Source organism: Phodopus roborovskii, unplaced genomic scaffold (genome assembly GCF_943737965.1).
Source record: "Phodopus roborovskii unplaced genomic scaffold, PHOROB, whole genome shotgun sequence".
Taxonomy (NCBI): Eukaryota; Metazoa; Chordata; class Mammalia; order Rodentia; family Cricetidae; genus Phodopus; species Phodopus roborovskii.
In genome coordinates, this window is record NW_026126809.1 from 244,090 (window position 1) to 249,530 (window position 5,441).

Sequence of the window (5,441 nt, forward strand, 5' to 3'; positions counted from 1 at the left end):
TTTACATGCTGTAGGTTTCCTCTTCCATGATTTCTTCCCTATTACCTGATATCAAGATGATAAACAGGATCTAAAATACGTACAGGTTTAGAAATGTGGATGAACAAAATTATGGCAAGTTCTTTGCCATGACCTATGTCAGTTTTCTGAGAACATACTGTAGTTCCTCCTACAGGAATACTCAAGGGTGTAACCTCCTTGTGAGAAACCATGAACAATCACATACTCACACACTGATATCACATAATTAAAATTAAATCAAATCTCTAAACAGATTTCCATATTTGAATATTTTTCTCCAATGAGTACTCAATCCTGTCACCATTGAGTTCAGGGTCTTAAAGTATTCAAAGTTCTCCTGCAACATTAATTATTTCATGAAAAATAAACTGAGCATGAAGGATTGGGCTTAGAGATAGCAATCCATCTGAATGAGGTTTTTATGTAAATCAAGTCAAGTGTTACCATGAAACATGCTTCCCTTACCAGTGAAGTTCCAGGACTTTTTTCCACATGAGTTTGCAAGTGAGAACAAAACAGAGGCATTGTAGTGCTTGAACTGATTGTTCACACGTGTCAGATATTTTTCTCTCCAGAAAACTATGTAACTCAATGTATGTTGAATGAAGATCATATAACATCCTTTCTAGGTAGATTCCTTCCCATAAGGGTTTTCTTAGGCTCACAAAGATTATTGGGATAAGCAAACTGCACAGCATTACAACAATGGATACTTCTATAGTGTTTTTATGCAGTATGATTTATTTCTTTGATTATAAAGACTAATGATACATAGAGAGGCTTTACCACATGGGATACATTCATTATATTTCAAGTATACTTTCTTTTATGACGTAAGATAGTGCTGGGATATGCAAAGGCTTTATCACATTCATGGCATCCATAAGGTTTCTCTACAGTATGTGTTCTTATATGACTTTTAGGCACATCATATGATGTGAAGGCTTTACTACATTGACTACATTCTTAGGGTATCTCTCCAGTATGTGTACCTTTATGACATACCAGATTGTTGTGTTGTGAAAAAGCTTTACCACATTGATTACATCCATAAGATTTCTCTCCATATGTGTTCTATGATGAGACTTGAGATTACCGGCATATGAAAACGCTCTACCACATTGATTACATATATAGTATTTCTCTCCAGTATGTGATCTTATATGTCTTTTATGATGACCATTACTTGCAAATGCCCTACCACATTGATTACATACATAGGGTTTCTCTCCAGTATGTGTTCTATGATGAGATTTGAGAGTACTGTCATGTGAACATGCCCTAACACATTGATTACATACATAGGGTTTCACTCCAGTATGTGTTCTATGATGAGATTATAGCATACTAACTTGTTAAAATGCCCTACCACATTGGTTACATACATAGGGTTTCTCTCCAATATGTGTTCTTTTATGACATACTATATAACTTTATTGTGAAAAACATTTGCCACATAGATTATAGTCTTGTGTTTTCCCTCCAGTATATGTTCTAAGATGTCTTTTAAGCATAGTATGTCTTGCAAATGTTTTACCACATTGACTACATTCATAGGTGTTTTTTTACCATGTGTGCTCTATCATTGAGAAGAAGGAAATTGTGATATGCAAAGACTTCACCACACTCTAGACTTCTATACGGTTTCTCTCCAGTATGAATTTTTTTTTCAAGCCATTGAAGATGCCTGTAACCCACAAAGTTTTTCACACATTCATTGTGTATATTCACAGGATTCACTCCCTTATGGCTTCATTGATTCCTGCAAAGATCATTAGCGTATGTAAAACTTTACCACATGCATGATACTAAATAAAGTTAGTACATGTATGAAATAAAGTTGTAATCGGCCTAATTGTAAACAAGAATCAGATCTTGAGTTATACATTCATAATGCTTCTCTAATGTGGTATTGTTTTGTTTTCATTGAAGATACCTGTGGATTCAGAGTAAGAGCTTTATTTCATGGCCCTCAATTATGGCATCTATTTACATAAAATCTCCCATATAATTGATAATATTGAAATGATTCAGAGCTTTGCCATATTTATACTATTTATCAGTTTTTCATTCATAGAAATCACACTACATTGGCTAAATATACCAGTACAAATGGAAGCATTCACACATTCCAACAGTCATATGGATTTACTACAGTGTAAATTGATGGTATCTTTCAGATGACTTAGGAATACTGATAAATTTGAAAGTTGTTTCACACTCAACACATATCCTCAAAGAGGGGACTACTAAATATCTTTCATTTCTTCTCACTATCCTAAGAGAGGTACGGTGCTTCTTTGCACATTCTAAATTCACATGGCTTGTATTTAGAGTAAACTAAATACTTTTTCCCCCTACATTTTCTAATACAGAATGTCTCTGTGTAATTCTAGCTATCTTGGAACTCACTTTTTAGACTGGGGTGATCACAAACTTAAGGGATCCACCTTGCTCTTGATCATGAATGTTGGAATTAAAGGTATGGGCCACAACTACATGGCTCTACATATGATATGCTTATGAAACTAAGAAAACAAATAAAAGGTTTCCACATAGCATTCACACTTTGACTATCTTTAAACTAAACAGACTGGCATATCTACAGAATAGATATCCGGGTGCTATAATTCAAAGGGTGATATATGTTAAGACATAGTTACCTTCTCATTTTACACAAATGCCTTGCAAACACAGAAGAGCTACCTTTCACTGAGGTACAGGGTTTTGGAGAAAATGACAATCATCACTGTACTTTAAACTACACTTATTTTCACTGTTGCTCTTCTTAATCTTTTTAATTTTTTAAGTGTGACTCTTCAATAAAATTTCCAAGATATATTAAATATCTACAGAGTCAAATTTGCATAAATATGCACATGAAAATTTACCTTCTGTGTCTTCTAGACATTTGACAATGATACTTCATATTATGGTTATCCCAAATGTAGCCTGAAATAACAGAAAATATATGATGTATTCTTGCAAATTGTACAAAATTTAAATAATAACTTCAATGAACCTTAGAACCATGCCTCACTCACCCAATTTTCCCTTTTCCTAATCAAATTACAGAATAGTATCAATAATCAAGAAACAGTTGGTCCCTTATTTTAAAACATGAAAGAAAATTCAGTCTTACCTGTAGCAGTGAGGTTCCTGTAGGTGTCCAGCATCACATTTTTATAGAGATACTTCTGAGAAGGATTAGGAAAGCCCACTCTTCCTCAGTGAAGTGGATGTGCACATCGTCAAAGGTCACTGCATCCTAAAATAACACAAAGAAGTATAATTCTCACATTGTAAATGTAAACGTCTTTGACAATATAGTCATATAATCCTTGGTGCTTCCCTCACTTATTTTACACATGTACATTAGGATGCATTCACCCAGTCACATTAGAAGTAAACTGAATTAGAGGTCCACATGCACCATTTCTTTGGCCGTTTAAGTTTCATATACCCTGAGAACGAAATCCCAATAAACAGACATAAAGGGAGAGGCAAGCTACCAGAACAACACTACTGAGAACACATCAGAAATAAATTGTATGATAGGGAGAGTCTATCATAGAAATAACCCAGGTCCTGGAACCAACTTCTGTCTTTGTTAGGTTTTCATTGTTGTGTAAAGACACAGCAGGGTCAGGGCAACACTTACAAGGAAAATATTTAATTGAAGTGTCACACTTAAAATTTCAGAGGTTCTGTTATGGCAGGGGACATGTCAGCATGGAGGCTGCTGCAGTCCTAGAGGTTAGAGTCCTTACAGCATGACTCAGAGGTAACAGGGCGTTGTCTGACACACTGTGCATCATTGTGAGAATAAGAAACATCAATGCCTGACTCTACCGTGATATGCTTCTTCTAACAGGGAAAGCCCTCTCCAACAAGGACACACCACACCTACAATAACTAGTGGGAACTCACAGAGTATGGAGTGACAGCTAGGGCATCTTCAAGGCAATAAACTGGTCCCTTTGAATGTGGTTGACACTTAGGTGACTTGATCTGTTAGGGGCCCCTGGCAGTGAAACCAGCACCCAACCCAGTTGCTTGAACAGTGTTTTTGGAGTTCACACCTTATAGAGGGATACCTTTCTCAGTTGAGATAAAAGATAGAGAGGCTTGGTTCTTCGTCAGATTTGTATGCTGGACTTTATTGACCCCTGAATGAGGGCCTTACCCTCTCTGACTATGAAAAGTTGCAAGGAAGGGAGAGTAGTTGGGGAAGAAGAGTGGGAAGGAGGGATTGGTATGTAAAATGAAAACAAATTAAAAAAATTAAAATAGAAACAAATTTTATTAGAATCATCCACAAAAAGAGACTGAATTTGCTCTCATTGTTGCTTTGTAAGGATGGAAAAACTTAGTGTAATATTTCCTAGACTCTGCCCCCTAGCAGTGAGAAGGCAATAGGACATTCTTGACTGTTTACAGTCAAGGGTGCTTAGAGTGCATTTGAGAGGGCAGAGAGGGTAATAGGGAGGGAAGGAAGGAGGGAGGAGGGGAGGGAGGGAGGGATAGTGGGAGGGAGGGAGAGAGGGAGAGGAAACTGGGATCGACAATTAAAATAACAAATTAAATAAAAAAATGCTTTGACTCCAAAATTTTAGTTCAATGACAAGTTACTGTGGAAAAGGGTTTCTATTGTTGTGTCCACAGAAAATGCAAAGATGTGGATTCATCCCAGACTAATATGGTTTGATCAAGCCAGACCACCTGAAACAGAGGACTAGGTGATCCTACATTCAAAAGAGCTGGAGAAAGCATCCTTACAGACTACAGCCAGGATTGCTGCATCTTCAGCGAATCTCCCATGACAGCGCCCCTTACCAGCAGGAAGTAGTTTGGAAAGAAGGACGCCTAAATTCCCAAATATTGTCTATAAATGTTTGTTTTCATTTAAATGACCCTGGTTATATAAAATAAAAAAATAAAATGGAAAAAAAAATAAAACATCTGTGAGCAAAAAAAAAATGTTATTTGGTTTAACACTGAGTTTAGTTGAACTAAATTTACTTTTTTACCTGTTTTTCACAGGAAGTTCAGACAATCAGGACAGAAAAGCAGGGACCAGATCTCAAAAAAAGATAAATGATCTTTCTCGTGGCAGAATGCCAGATGATGGCTCCATAGATGTAGAATTTTATCCCTGAAACTCACAGCAAACACTTGGCAAAGACATAATAATGAGAAAAGCAGTCTTAATAGAAAATTGAATATGTACAGAGGAGTTGAACTAGGAAGTATGTATTTGTGAGCACTATTGTTAGCCAATACATCTTCAATGAGCAGATAAAAAACAAAACAAAACGAAAACCAATTGCATTAATCAAGGTTCTCTGCACGAAAAGGCATGTAGGATGAATCTCTCCATATATGTAGGAAGTGGATTTATTAGGATGTCTCATAAGCTG